Genomic DNA, 16,381 nt, shown 5'->3' on the forward strand with positions numbered 1-16,381 from the left:
CCAGCAGTACCATTTTTCAGGATGCATGAATCTGTTACCCCTCGCGTTCTTAAAAAGAGTTTTTTTTTTCAGGGATTAAAAAGAGAGTATTTGAATATGAATATAATCCGTACTCAACGTAGCAATATGCCACTACTCAATAGCCATTGACTAACTTGTTCCTCCATTTCCTCGAGAATAATCAATTAAGTACAGTGACCTAAGCACCTAGAGGGGGCATATTTCTTATCTTCTGATCAACTCTAAAACTGGAAAGTGCAACTTCTGTTTGATGAAAATTGCAGCTTGCACTTTTCAAAAATAAACCTTTCACCACACAACACGAGCATGGAAGAGTATAAGCTGAGGAAGGTGAGCTCCTTGACTTGTCAAAATCCCATTCCTTAAGGATCAAAGTCTTGAATTGAGAAGATTCAACGGATGAACGAATTTACCAACGTCATTCTTCATGGGTTTGACACAGAAACTTCCCTCGAACTTGCCGAGCCATCGCTTCGAAGTAGAGGTGTCATCCACTTTATACATACATATAGAACGGTAGAATCTTCCAAAAGAAAAAGATGGTGCAGACAGACAGTTGGCATTATAGCTCTGAGCTGACCAATCTGAAATGTCATTTGACTTGGTTAGAATAACGCCAATTATTGTTCCTGCCCCGGTGCAATGAACATAACCATTGCTATAAGAGACTGCATTGGCCCTACACCACCCTGTTCCTGTAGAAACAGCTCAAGAGATGGACGGCGCGGCAAGGGCCACCTTGTTGGTGTTGTTCTTGCCGTTCCTCATTCTCACTGTTGCTCAAAATGTTACCCAGAGTAGAGCGGGTATACTCGATGTCGGAGTGATCCTCCATCTGAAGTCTTTGGTGGGCAAAATGGCACGTACCAGCATGTTGATGGCTATGGAAGATTTCTATGCAGTCCACAGGAATTATACAACAAAGCTAGTTCTCCACATCAGGGATTCCAACGGAGACAATATGCGAGCTGCATCACAAGGTACATATCACATTTTGAGAATTGTTATCCGTCACCGAATTTTGTACTAAAAGAAGCTATGAAACATAAGAAAGGACCTGTTAAACTTGGTATCTGTGATGAAGCGAAATCCTGTGCTGTTCTTATTTTGTTGTGCATCATGATACTAAAATAAAAAACATTTAGGAACTTTTGCTGATTTCCTCATAAAACTACAAAACATAGATTTATGTAGAGAGAAGCAAACCAAAGAAGCACTGAAACTATAATTTTCCTTAATTCATTCAGTATACGACTTCTACAAATGTATTGTGATTGTTTTCTATTGCCACTGCAAGTCTGAAACAAATTAAGTTTTTTTTAAATATACTACTCCCAAAAAGATGACTTCGTGAATTTGCGCAAAAATAAAAGTAGGCAATTTTGGAATTTCCCTATGGACTTGATTCCTTGATATACTTATGCCCCTCAAAAGTCAGAAACCATCAGTACCTTAAGAAATGATCATATAGCCCAAGTCGTCATATTCTTCAGTTATAACATCAGAGGTTGCCTAATGTACATGCACGAGATATCTTAGCTGCAACCAGAATCTACACATATGTTCTGTAAATATATTTTTTCTTGACTCAATTGCACATTTGCACAGCTGTTGACCTGCTGCAAAATTACTATGTACGGGCCATCATTGGTCCACAAAAATCTTCAGAGGCTACTTTTGTGTCTGATATTGGGAACAACAGTCAAGTCCCAGTTATCTCCTTCACAGCAACGAATCCCACCCTTTCATCTGCCGATGTGCCATATTTTTTTGCGTGCAACTCTAAGTGATGTTGCTCAAGTTAATAGCCTTGCTGCTCTCATTAAGGCATACGGCTGGAAGGAAGTAGTGCCCATCTATGAGGACACAGACTATGGCAGGTGCATCATACCCTACCTGGTTGATGCCATCCAAGAGTTCGGGGCTTCTATACCATACCGCAGTGCAATCTCTCGATCAGCAAGCAGTGACCAAGTTGAGCAAGAACTATACAAGCTAATGACAATGCCAACAAGAGTCTACATTGTGCACATGTCATCGGCCTTTGGCTTTGGCTCCATTCTCTTCACAAAGGCCAAAGAGTTAGGAATGATGAGTGGAGCCTATGTGTGGATTTTGACAGATGGGATTGCAAATGTTGTTGACTCGCTGAACTCTTCGGTTCTTGATGCAATGGATGGTGCACTGGGTGTGAGATTCCATGTGCCTAAATCGAAGGAACTTGATGACTTTACTAAGAGATGGAATGTGAGGTACAGGCAAAACAACCAGGATGACCCACCATTGCAACTAAGCATTTTTGGGCTCTGGGGTTATGATACTATTTGGGCCTTGGCACAAGCAGCAGAAAAGGTAAGCATGGACAATGCAATATTTCAGAAGCAGCAACACATAAAAAACTCAACGTGTCTTGGAACTTTGGGTATTTCTACAATTGGTCCCAAACTTCTGATGCAATCCTACAGCATAAGTTCAGAGGCTTAGTGGTGATTTTGACCTTAGGAGCAGGCAGCTTCATTCTTCCATATTCCAGATAATTAATGTGGTTAGAAGAGAGACGAAAGGAATAGGTTTCTGGACAGCAAAGCATGGAATAGTAGAGAATTTGAATCAAAATGGATCAGAACACACATACCTAAACTCTATGCCTAATCTGACTCAAGTGGTTTGGCCAGGAGAAGTATCTGCCGTGGGTGGCAAATTCCTACCAATGGAAAGAAGCTCCGAGTAGGTGTACTGACAAGTGGGTATCCTGAGCTTATGAAGGTTGAAAGGGATCCACTAACCAATGCAATAATTGCCACTGGATATGCAATTGACGTATTTGAAGAGGTGTTAAAGCGACTCCCGTATGCAATCCCTTATGAATATGTAGCATTTCATAATGCACAAGGAGTAAGCCATGGGAGCTATAATGATTTTGTATTTTTGTCTACCAAGTTAATCTTGGGGTAAGAAATTTTGGTTCTCACACTATCGATAACGTTATTGCAGAAATAGGCATGCTCTCTTTATTGCACAAAATATTTTACTAAATTTACTATATTGTAGTTTTTTGCAAAATTGTCTGCATCTATTCCTACTTGTACAATTTAATCATATTTTAGCAATTTTGCACACTTATTTTGTCTTTTGTAGGCAACGTTTTCCACTAGTTAGTCATACTGAATGCTGATTGGTACAAGTATAAGATAGATGGGCACAAGAGCCAACTATGTCAGAAAATAAGGCATTATTTCGGAAGAGGATTTGGAGCACCTGGGTGCTCCACCCCCCTATATGAACATTAAATTTTAAAAAATACAGGAAAAATTAAAAAAAAACTGGGATTTTGGGATGTCAAACCTGGGTGCCCAATCTATTCCCGTGTGAAGTTTCGTGAAAAAATACCAAGAACTGTATTCTCAGTAAAGAAGACAAAAAATATATTTTTTCTGTTATTTTTTAAAATAAATTTTCATATACAGTGGTGGAGCAATCAAGTGCGCCTTGGTATTTCCCATTCTACTAGTGTTTCTTCTAAGATTATAGTAGAATTGATTGTTATAACTGTTGCATGCTTGCTGTTCACTAATGTTTTCCACAAGCCTTGAAAAATGCATAACCTTTTTGGAGATTAAGGAGCATTATAGAGTATACTGATCAAGTGATCACTGGTTTAAAGAAACATGGGTATGCAACACGAAATGACATGCTTGCAGGTGTACCAAGTTGCAATCGGGGATATAACTATCAGGTACAACAGAACTTCCTATGCAGATTTCACATTACCTTACACTGAATCTGGGATAGCAATGATTGTGCCAGTCAAGGATGGAACGACCAAGGATACATGGATCTTCTTGAAGCCATTAACTGCTGACTTGTGGTTTGGAAGCATTGTATTCTTCATATTCACAGGGGCTGCCATCTGGCTATTGGAGCGACGAATCGATAACGCTGAACTGACTGGTTCCATTTCCCGCCAGCTTGGAATAGCAATATATTTCCGCTTCTTTGTTGATAGTAAGTGACGATGTTACCATATGATAATTTCTTACTTCTATACAGAATATTGCATATATAATCTCAAAGAGGGTGTTTCGGACCGCGTCGCCCCCCCGCGGGCGACCGGCCGCGCGTCCCTCCTCCTCCCTCCAGCCACCCCCTTCCTCCCTCCCTCCCGCCGCCGTCGCCGGCGCCCGCGGCCGGCCTGGCCCCGGGGCTGCTGGTGGCGGCGGCCTCCCTGCCCTTCCCCTCTCGGTCGCTCTCCGGCGTGGGCGGAGCTGCTCCGGGGGGTGCTCTTTGGCGGCGATGGTCTGGCGTGGCGGCGGGGCTCCGTGGCGCGACGCAGGCGGACAGCTGGGCGGCGGCGCCGCCGTTGGCGGTGGGGCGGCGCGGCGGTGCGATCTGGTGTCGTCCACTCGGCCCAGATCGAGGCCCTTCGGGCCCCATCTGGGCTTGGACGGGCCGGCGGCGGGGATCGTCTCCGGCGTGGCTTCTGGGAGGCGGGGGAGTCGCGACGAGTGGCTGGGTGCTGGCGGCGCCGATGCCGACCTGCTGCATCGTGGCCGGCGGGGCTTAACGGGCCCGCTGCGGGCCTGGCTGGGCCGGGGGTGGCCCGGCATGCCCCGCGGCCATGTCCGGACGGCTACCGCGACGGTGCCGGAGGCATGGGCCTCCCGCACGACGGCGGTGGAGGTGGTTCCCTCCCGCTCGGCGTCGGTGTTGCTGCTCCCGTTGTGGTGCGCTTCTCTCCGGTCCTCTTGGCCTCGTGGTGGTGTTCGTAGCGAGGCGGCGTTGGTGGCGGCGTTTCTGCGTTGGTGCATGGGGGTGGGCGACGGTTTGGCGGGTTGGTTTCATCCGGTTGGGCGGTTGGGTCTGGGAATGCGGGAGAAATCCCTGCCGGCTTCGGCCCCGACGCGGTGACACCTGCGGGTGCCACCATTCCTTCCTGGAGGGTGTCGGTGGTATTCACCCCCCACCTCCCTCCGCGTGCCGGGGGAAACCCTAGGACTCGTCCGGGTAGCAGCGTCGTCGGCGTCGCATTCCTTCTTGGAGGTGCTGCTTGGTACGCGGCGGTTAGGAACCTCGGTCTGTGGTGGTTTTTATCCGGTGGGCGCCGCGGTGGCGGGTCATCCGTGCTTTGCCGAGCTGCCGTAGCTGGCATTTGTTTCTTCTTCCTTTTCTTTTGGTGTGTTGTGCTGCTCGCCACAGCGATCTCTGTTCTCGGTGTTGGTGCTTTGAAATACAAAGCGGGGGGAAACCCTTTTTCGGTAAAGAGGGTGTTTCAGGGGAAAGAGAGAAAGTCAGGAGATCATCTTTCAGTTTTTTTCTGAGAAGTTTCAATTTTGAGTCAAAATCTGAAGCAAAAAAAAAACTTCATGACTGGTTTTGTCCTAAATTGTTGCTCACTTTTGGATGAAATCTGAAAAGTAGAGTCAGAGGACCATCTTTGATTTTAGATAATTATTTATATTTTTCTGGGTAGTCTAAATTTTGACACAAGATTTGAAGCAACAAAAATCATAACTCAAACTGTCCAGAAAAATGTGAAACAGTTACAGAAAATTAAAGATGAATAGACGATCCCCTTAATATACTGTTTAAATTCAGCCAAACGGAACAACGTTTCAAGAAAACATCAGTTCTGTAGTTTGCTGTGTCGTGTTGACGTGAAGGGGATTTGATAGAAGTTGAGGTGGCAGACACGTAGGACAAAACCGCAGTCAACCACAGTTGGAGTTCGTAGTTTAAAGACAGAAGTTGGGAGGGTTGTAACTTTAACCTCATCAAGAACTGAGGGAGGCAGTGCAGACTTCTCTCTGTTAGGAAATTCATACTGACAAAGTTCTTGTTTCAAAAGAAAAAACTGAACTTTATATAGTGTATAGAGTGAGCAGGAATCAGTACATAATTAGGTTATATATTTTCGTGTCCTGTACCGGAAGTTCAGAACTGCAGAACATAACGCACAGCTGTGACAGACTGGAGGCTTTGGTCTATAGCCTCACAGTTCCAGAGCCATGATCCAGGTAGTTAGGGTAGGAACAACAGCAGCATGCACATGGTATGCTGGGGGTCAGGAGGGAAGAAAATACGAGAGAGAGAGAGATTAGTAACTTTGTGTTCATACATTATATATGTACCTGGCGCTGCAAATATCGGAATTTTATTTTGGCGAAGTAGCACTTGATGGTATTAGGTCAATTTTCCTAATTGGTTTGTGTTACTAATGATGAGTTACCTAGTGTTGTGTGAAATGTACTCGATTTATTTTCATAATTGTTTGATTTTGTATTAAGAAAATGAAGGATGCTGTCATGCTAAGAATCAATTCAGTATTTGTGTTCCATTTAAAGTTGCTGATAGACGGTTGTTTACCATTTTGCAGAGGAGAGGGTGGAAAGTATTTTGTCTAGATTGGTTATCATTGTATGGGTTTTTGTTCTCCTCGTTATTACATCAAGTTATACAGCCAATTTATCATCAATGCTTACTGTGCAACAGCTTCAACCCACAGTAACTGATGTCCATGAACTCCTTAAGAAATGGGAATATGTAGGGTACAAAAATGGCTCTTTCTTAGGGGACCTATTAGAACAAATTGGTTTTGACAGAAGAAAGATCAAGGCATACAGTAATCCAGACGATTTTGATGATGCACTCTGTAAAGGGAGCAAAAATGGTGGTATTGCTGCCGTCATAGATGAAGTTCCATACATCAAAATATTCCTCTCTAAGCATTGCAAAGGTTATACAATGGTCGGACCAATTTACAAGTCTGAAGGTTTTGGCTTTGTAAGTTAGCTATACCAGATAATTTTTGCACATTACATACCTCTAAAGTGTTAAGTATAAAAAGACTAGGAAAATTATGCTTGAAAGCTACTCAGACATAGAAAAGGGACTAACTCGTAAAAGAACATACTTACCAAAACATGAATACATGCTGCATGACCAATGAACAGTGCTAAGACCCAAGATGATAACAAACCAATGGAGATCATCATTCTTATTTCTTAGTACTTCCAAAAACATTTAAGTCATACTGTTAGTTGTAGAAACAAACACTATTGGCCAGTGATGTAAGGTTCACGCACTATGCAGTGCACATTTGAACATATAGGTACACTGGACGAGAAGCATATGCAGTGAAAACCATATATTTAGTTCTAGAATAAAAAATGGTATTGACCAAAGACGCCAAATTACATACACAAAGAAATATAGGCAGCGGAGTGGCATATCACAGCTAGTATCAGGTTGACAGCTTCGATCGACCAAAACTTGAAACTACATCTTGCTCAAAAAGAAAAAGGAAACACTTCAATCCAGAGGCACTGGTTTGCAGAAACTGTAAATATGTACCATGTTATTTGTGTCCATTTTCGTATGGAAAATAATTTTTGAATTCCTATTACTTACTTAGTTTGTATAATATTGAATATGTTTACTTGGGTAGGCATTCCCCAAGTGTTCCCCTCTGGTCGAGGACTTCTCAAGGGCAATCCTCAGCATAACAGAGGGAGATACTATCATTCTGATAGAAATGAAATGGATAGGAGACCAACATGCCTGTCAGAATGACGGCACCACCATCGGCTCAAGCAGTCTAAACTTCAAAAACTTTTCAGGACTCTTCCTGCTCACAGGAGTTGCTTCAACTTCTGCCCTTTTGATAGCTCTCGTGATGTTTCTCTACAAGAGGTACAAGATAAGGAACATCACATGTCAGATTGAGACGACTGCAGATTCTAACCCGTCCCACAATATGCAGTTAACTGTACCAGATGATTCAGATAGCTACGCCTGCCAACAAGAGATAGAGATGTCCAGAGAACTCACAAGCCCGTGTTCAGAAGTCCAAACAACTCCAGATTTTACACCTCATGGAACACCAGGCAATGGTTTGTAGCGCCATGTTAAGTCAGCCTTATTCAGGTCCTCAGTCTCGTGTGTATTTGCCTGGTCATCTTTTGTTGTCATGTGTGTATTTGCCTGTGTAGTACTCTCTCCGTCCCAAAATAAGTGTCTTGAGCTTAGTACAAATTTGTACTAGAGCTAGTACAAAGTTGAGACACTTATTTTGGGACGGAGGGAGTATGTATGAATGTTGACAGTCATCCCTGCTACCTGCATGCCAGTGCAGCAGCAATGCAATTGTAAGCTTATTATGTAATGTATTCTAATTTTGCTCAGGTTCCAAGTCTAAATCAACGATCTATCAGTGTAATACTGTAATCCAAGGAGTATCAAGGTAGCCTGACCGACAATTTGGCACCTGAGCAATGTGTCTGTGTTCCCTGTTGAGGTCTTCCGAGAGCATTGTCCCCTTTCTTCCAGTTTCAACCTGCACAGGTTCCTCTCAACCTGAACAAATGCTCAGGTTCCAATGCTCGCATTTCATAAGACACCCTAGAAGGCTAGATAAGAGCCAACAACCAAGAAAATATTCCCATGCCACGGAAGGTGACCATCACAGCATGGCAATGTACAGAAGAAAATCTGACTCTAAAACCTGGACTGTTTTGGGCTCATACAGCCTGAATATATATATCGAAATAGAAAAACAAAATCATACTTCAATTACGAAGTACTTGCTTTATGATTCAATTGAGATTGCTCTGGTTATTTAAAGAAGAAGCTAATTAAACCATAGATGCATAGAATATATCAGTAGCAGGGGGCAGATAAGGATGCACCAGCCTACAAAACTTCAGAGGCTAGTGGGGGTTTAACTAATGATCGATGCTAAAATGCTCATACATCAGAAATATGAGACAACAGGAAAGCGATGGAGCCCTCTATCCCGGCAAGATCAACAAACAAGTCTAGAAATGATAAATGTGTTCAAAAACCGCTTACTAAGCATCATCGTAGTAGGTGAGAGAAACTCATCTTAGAACATAAACATACATGTGTCAGGGAGAGAAAAAAATGGTATGGAGGGAGAAAGATCAGGTATTTATTTTATTTTCCCTTCCCTTTTGGCCCCCGTTGAACCATGCCTAAGAATATCTCTAGCAGATCCCTCAAAAGTTATATTTGAGGGGAAATTTTCAGTTTTGAGGGATTAATGCCTTTCTAGCAGATTCGCCAAACCGTATAATCCTAAAAAATATAACTTTTCTTCCCCTAAATCGCAGTGGTTTTCCCTAGTTTTAGTCTGGCAGCGTGGCTTCTCGGGATATTTAGGCAGCTGCTCGACCCACCTCACGACGCCCACCCGCACCTCGCCGCCGCCACACCCGTCGAAGTTGTCGACCCCCTGGCGGCAGAATCGAACCGCACCGCCATCCCCCCGTCCCGACGCCATCTCCCGCACCTTCTCTTCCTTTGATGGCGCCGAAATCGGCTTTTTCACCGCCGACGAGGCCGCCGTCTTGTAGCTCCGCCCGGTCGCCCGTGAGGTCGGTGTTTCAGCCCTGAATCGGACCGATGGATCTTGGAGATGGCATGGCAAGCCCCAGAGCAAGCCCAAGCCGTAAGATGGTGCCAGAACCGGAGAAATAAACCGCCGTCGCCGCCCCTATGAATCGGCTTTTTCGTTGCCTCCACGCCGGGAACCGCCTGTGCGGACACCTAGGCAGCCTTGACGGTGTACTCCGCCGCCTTGGGGCCCTAGCCGAAACTCCGCCTCCGGCCACCGTCCCTCCAACCCCGTCCGCCCACAAGTGTTTTGCAAATTGCCTCTATGGTTTTCTCCCATTTTTTTTTTCTGTTTTTCATCAAACAAAGATCTCAAATGGAGGAAGATGACGATGATGAATTCGAGGTGGCAGTTGTCGTTGTCTCTATGGAGGAAGATTTTAGGAAGCCGAGACGTGGTTCAAGGGAGTACTATTTTCGGAGCCGATTCTGCATGCACCGGGATCTCTTCAACACCATTGCAAAAGATGTGAAGATACATGATCCTTAGTTTCAACGGAGATGGGATGCAGTGGGAACGGCAAGTGTATGTCAATTGTTGAAATTACAGTAGCATACGTGTGAGTCCTTTCTTATGGATGCACGGACGATGCCATCGATGGCTATCTTCACATTGGGGAAGATCTCTTCCTTGAGTGTACTAGAAGATTAAGCGCAACGGTGATAAAGATATATGGACTGGAGTACTTGAGGACTCCCAATAAAGAAGATATTGAGAGGCTAATGGCAGAAAATGAAGAGAGAGGTTGGCCAGGGATGCTTGGATCCATTGACTATATGCGTTGGACATGGAATAATTGTCCTGTGGCATGGCAAGGTCAATACTGAGGGCATTGCCATGATCCAACCATCTTTCTTGAGACAATTGCATCACATGATCTATGAAGTTAGCACACATACTTTGGGATGCCTGGCTCTCACAATGATCTAAACGTCCTTCAGCGATATCCTTTTTGCAAGGCTTGTTGCCGGTGACAATCCACCTTACAACTATTTTGTCAATGGCCATGAGTACAACATGAAATACTACCTTGCCAACGGAATCTATCCTTCATGGGCCACATTTGTGAAGACTATCCACAAACCTAAAGGTAAAAAGAAATCACACTTTGCAACTATGCAAGAATTTGCTAGAAAGAATGTTGAGAGAGCTTTTGGTGTGCTTCAAAAACGCTTTGCAATTGTTCGTGACCCTACTGCATATTGGAATCCTAAAACCCTGTGGTAGATCATGACAGCATGTGTTATCTACTTATTTTGCACAATATGATCATCTAGGATATGAGAGAGGACCCGCAGGACTTTCGGTATCTCTTCAATGGGCATCTGGTGGAGCCACAACATAACCCAAACATAATTGAAGCCTTACTCCAAGCACATCATTGGCACCTTCAGGGCACTTGATTCTTGTGTTATCATGTTTATTTGAATTCTTAGTTCATTTGAACCGTATGTTGTGTTCGAATTTAAATTGTTATGTTTCAAAACAATAATTTTATGATGTACTGTATTTGAATTGTGTGCACTTTCAGGTTCTTAATTAGTACGTTGTGATTTGTTTGAAAACATTTTGAGGATTTGGCAAAATAAAAAAATCAGGATAGGAGATCTACTAGCTGAGCAAAAGTTATTTCCCTAGAAATAAAATAGGAAAATGGGATAGGGAGAAGATTTTTGACTTTCGGGATAGGGGATTTGCTAGAGATGCCCTAAACTACCGACGTGGGACTAAAAAATACCTGTGGTAGTAGAGCTGCCATCTTACCAGGACAGCCAGCGCCGTTCTCCCGGCCGCTGGCCTCTCCGGCGCCCTAGTGCCGATGCGCGGGTGACCTCCACCGCCTTCCTCCCACCTAATACGCTATGATACCCGCCAACGCACGTGGTCTCCTTACCACGATGAGGCGGGTACAATGTGTATCCACCGTATCGGGAGACTGAAGCAGGGTTTTTTAGAAACAGGGACTGAGGGCAACTCCAATGGGAGTCACCAAAATGGACCTCAAATGTCCACGGACACGCCATCCAATGCTAGTCATCAAATTTTCCCTCATTTGTCCGCCTCTCTTTTCTCGCACATTTCATCGAACATGTTGTATGCACTCCCGGCCATGGCACGCACTGCATTCACACGCCGGCGGCCTAACTCGCTGGAGAGGCCGGGCCGTCGCACACGCGCACTGCACTCACTCAACGCAAGAAGCGCACACGCGCGCCTCTGCGAGGGCGCGAACCATCGTGGCGGCCGCCTCCTCATCGGCCGCCAGCACCGCGGCGCCGCGCGGACGGACGCGCGCGCCACACAGCAGATCATGGCCACGGACCACGGACAGACGCGTATGTAACTGCAGCCTCGTCGGTTCAGTTCGTGCATCATCAGCCCAGTGCTTGCACCACCGGAGTAGTTAGTCCCTACTCGGAGCGCACGACGACGCCCACCAATCCACCATACACTCCGCGGCTCCGCCGACGAGCCCATGTCCACTCCTGCCGCGAGCAGTAATACCGCGGCAGCAACGGAGGCACCACGGAATGCCGCAGCGGAGGACGGCGGCAAGAGCCCGGTGTGGCCTTCGATTGAGTACGAGCGGCAGATCCCCATGGACCCGGTCTCGCTCCGGCACCTGGGCATGGTGGCTGACCCGGACTCGCCGCTCTCCGAGCCGTCCATGCTCACAGAGGTGTTCGCACAGTCGTCCCCCTTCTGTCGCGCTCCGCCGGCCCACGTTCGTCGGCGCCAGCCTCCCGTGCAGCCGAGAAGCTCGAGCTGCGCGAGTTCGAGGGCGGGCGCCACTCCAGCGGAGCTTCGTGGTGCCCGCCGTCCGCGTCGAGGTGGCCAGCGACAGACGGGACACCGGAGCTCCGCGTGCGGGCGGCGATGCGGGCATCGACGGGCGACAGTATTTGACAAAAAAAACTACATTTAACGTTTTCGTCCCCACAGAAATACCACATTTTAAAAACTGACCAAAAACTCCAGATTAGCACTGATTTCATCAAAAAAAAACTACCAGGTCGAATAAAAGACAGATTTAACTCGTTTAAACGCTTTTTTGACAGGGCTGGCCCACCTGTCAGGACGGCGGCCGCGCTAACAGCTAACGGCGCTCGCCTGCCGCCCGTTAGGCACACGCGTCGGTCGGACTCGGTCAGACCAGGACTAACCTGGCCGATCGGCTCGCGCGTCGTTGTCCCCCATCACTCTCCCCCGAGCCCACTCACTCACTCGCTCTGCTCCTATGCTATCCACTGCTTCTCTTCTTCTCGCTCTCCAGCGATGCCGCGGTCATGCCGTCGTGGCCCAACAGCAACGAGACCTCTGACGATTAGGAGTACATGAGCGAGTTCAGTAGCATGCAGATGGAGTACTTTGTAAGTGGGTTAGGGTTAGGGTTTGAAGAAGGATTGGGATTTCTCCATTTAAGTTCATATATGTGAGGTGTAGTTGATATATATGTGTTTCCTGTTGCAGCAAACTCCAGATACTTTGATAGATCCAAGCTTTTGTGGGCTTGTCACTGAATCTGACCATAGGTGCATCCTGCACAGGCAGAGGGCAGGCAAATTTGTGGCATTTGAAGGCACTGACACTAGCAGGAGATTCATAGGATGTGCAACTAAGGTAATGAACCAAGTTGTCATGGTTGTGATTGGTTCATTTTGTGCTTTTCTGAATAATGTTGCTTTTCTCAATTTTGCTTAATTGTAAGAACATTGCTATGTCTAAATTCTATACTTGTAGCAAAGAGCAATGGAAACATATTATATTTGTAGTATACAGTTAGCTAGTGTAGTTGTCGGCGTCCTGGATTCGGGGGTATCCAGCCCTGCCTACCTACGGCCCACCACATGGCTCCATCGACGGCCTGGTACGGCCCAGCTGCAGCATCAACGACACAAGACCCTCGCGAGGGGCCAAGCCTCACGAGGCAGGCAGCACCAAGACCCCCGAGGGGACCGGCCTCCTCAGGCTGGCTCCTGAGGGGCGGAGAGTTCTATGCAGGTTACCTCACGAGGCTCAGCTGACGTGAGCCATGACGACCAAGGCCGGGCGAGCGCCAGGCGGGCATAGAGCGCAGGTTTCCTCTTCGGTGGAAGGAAGGCAAGCCACAGGCGCGGAGTCCCGAGGAATCAACCAAAGGTTTTCATTCCAGTGCAACGAAACCAAGACCGCCAGGACGGCAGGACGGAGGTCATCGACGAGCCCACCGCAGCGTCACGACTAGAGGCTTTTCGCAGGCGAAGACTACTTTTGTCAGGATAGACTGTACTACATGTCCGCTTTCAAATCCGGTCGTTGTGGGATCCCTTCCCTCTCATATTTGGGAAGAGGACCAAGGCCGCTATAAATAGGACTAGCCACCACCATAGAGGGAAGGAGAAGAACAAGTAGAACTAGCATACACCACACCAGCTCAAGAACACCTCACCTCCTGAGGCTTTGAAAGTGCAACTATTCCTGGGTGGTTTTGGTAATTCCTAACAACATATAGCTCATTGAGCTAATGCTATTTCAAGATAAATATTTTAGGAAAACTCAATGTTTGGCATGGCATGGATGAGAAACGTGGACCCCTCAAAATGCTAAGGACAAAAAGATTGGCTCAAGCTCAAAGCACAAGACTCTACATTTTTCATTTTAGTGATCCAAGATCACATTGAGTCCATAGGAAAAGCCAATACTATCAAGAGGGGGTGAGGTGTTGCTTAATGAGTTTCTTGCTCAAAGTGCTTACTGACATGCTCCAAAAACCATCAACTACTTTCTCACATCCACATATGTCCCAAACCAAAAGTCAAACTCGGCCCCACCGAGACTTTCTGTCCGGCGCCACCGAGTTCAGTTGACATAGCCACTGCTAGAAACCCTAGTTTTTTCGGTCTCACTGATAGGGATCTCGGTCTCACAGAGATGGGATTGTAATCTCTCTATTTCCCTTCGTAACTTTTTGGTCAAACTGAGATGAGCGATCGGTCCCACGGAGATTGCAATGCAAACTCTCTGTTTCCCTTTCATAACGTTTCGGTCCAACCGAGATGGGTGAATCGGTCCCGCCGAGTTTGCCTGACCAACTCTCTATTTGTTTATTACCAAAATCGGTCTCACTGAGTTTGTGTAATCAGTCTCACCGAGATTAGTTATGCCCTAACCCTAACGATATTGGTCCCACCGAGTTGACATGTCGGTCCCACCAATGCCTAACGGTCACATTATGAACTAAATTGGTCTGACCGAGTTTCACGATTCGGTCCCACCGAGTTTGGTAAATTGTGTGTAACGGTTAGATTTTGTGTGGAGGTTATATATACCCCTCCACCCACTCTTCATTCGTGGAGAGAGCCATCAGAATATGCCTACACTTCCAACATACATTTTCTGAGAGAGAACTACCTACACTTGTGTTGAGGTCAAGATATTCCATTCCTAGCACATAAATCTTGATCTCTAGCCTTCCCCAAGTTGCTTTCCACTCAAATCTTCTTTCCACCAAATCCAAATCATGTGAGAGAGAGTTGAGTGTTTGGGAGACTATCATTTGAAGCACAAGAGCAAGGAGTTCATCATCAACACACGATTATTACCTTTTGGAGAGTGGTGTCTCCTAGATTGGTTAGGTGTCACTTGGGAGCCTCCGTCAAGATTGTGGAGTTGAACCAAGGAGTTTGTAAGGGCAAGGAGATCGCCTAATTCGTGAAGATCTTCCCGAGTGAGGCAAGTCCTTCGTGGGCGACGGCCATGGTGGGATAGACAAGGTTGCTTCTTCATGGACCCTTCATGGGTGGAGCCCTCCATGGACTCGCGCAACCGTTACCCTTCATGGATTGAAGTCTCCATCAACGTGGATGTACGATAGCACCACCTATCGGAACCACGGATAAAAAATCTCCGTGTCAACATTGCGTTTGCTTCCTCAACCTCCTCCCTTTACCTTCATATGCAATTGTTTTACATTCCGCTGCTATACTCTTAGAATTGCATGTGTAGGTTGATTGCTTGAGTTGTGCTAAGTTGCTAAAATCTGCCAAGAACAAAATTGGGAAAAGGCTAGATTTTTATTTGGTCAAGTAGTCCAATCACCCCCCCTCTAGACATACTTTTGATCCTACAAGTGGTATTAGAGCTTTGGTCTCCATTTGCTTTGATTTCCATAGCTTTTGGTGATCATAGCCTTGGTTTCACAACCTAGGAGAGTATGGCGTCTAGCGAGGGAAATTACCACCGTAGAGGTCCTTACTTTGATGGTACAAATTTTGCTAGTTGGAAGCATAAGATGAAAATGCATATTCTTGGACATAACCCTGCCGTTTGGGCTATTGTGTGTATTAGCTTGCAAGGTGAATTCTTTGATGCGAGAGAACCGAACCGTGAAGCTACCGCGGAAGAGTTGAAGATGCTGCAATACAATGCTCAAGCTTGTGATATTCTCTTCAACGGATTGTGCCCCGAAGAATTCAACAAAATCAGCCGTCTTGAGAATGCAAAAGAAATTTGGGATACTTTGATTGATATGCACGAAGGTACCGACTCCGTCAAGGAATCAAAATTGGATGTGCTTCAAAGTCAACTTGACAAGTTCAAAATGAAGGATGGTGAAGGCGTCGCTGAAATGTACTCTAGGCTTGCTCTCATCACAAATGAGATTGTCGGCTTAGGAAGTGAAGAGATGACCGATAAATTCATCATCAAGAAGATCCTAAGAGCCTTGGATGGAAAATATGATACCGTGTGCACATTGATCCAAATGATGCCCAATTACAAAGATCCCAAGCCAATGGAAGTCGTTGGAAGAATTGTTGCTCATGAGATGTCACTCAATGATAAGGAAGAGCTCCACAACAAGTCAAGTGGTGCTTACAAAGCCTCATGTGAAGCTCCCACATCATCAAGTGAGAAACAAACCTTCAATGAAGAATTGAGACTAATGGTGAAGAACTTCAACAAGTTCTA

At 45.9% G+C, this 16,381-nt stretch overlaps 1 long non-coding RNA gene and 1 pseudogene across 1 annotated transcript; one reads left to right on the forward strand and one right to left on the reverse strand.

The window, feature by feature from the left end:
- Positions 1-702: 702 nt before the first annotated feature.
- LOC123116208 (glutamate receptor 2.7-like) lies at positions 703-7,918 on the forward strand (annotated as a pseudogene).
- On the reverse strand, positions 7,574-9,772 carry LOC123116209 (uncharacterized). Its single transcript, XR_006456982.1, has 3 exons — positions 8,285-9,772; positions 7,849-8,136; positions 7,574-7,701 (listed from the first exon to the last, which is right to left on the reverse strand). It is a non-coding gene; the product is annotated as an uncharacterized lncRNA (long non-coding RNA).
- Positions 9,773-16,381: the final 6,609 nt, after the last annotated feature.

The sequence above is a fragment of the Triticum aestivum genome, chromosome 5B (genome assembly GCF_018294505.1).
Source record: "Triticum aestivum cultivar Chinese Spring chromosome 5B, IWGSC CS RefSeq v2.1, whole genome shotgun sequence".
Classification (NCBI taxonomy): domain Eukaryota; kingdom Viridiplantae; phylum Streptophyta; class Magnoliopsida; order Poales; family Poaceae; genus Triticum; species Triticum aestivum.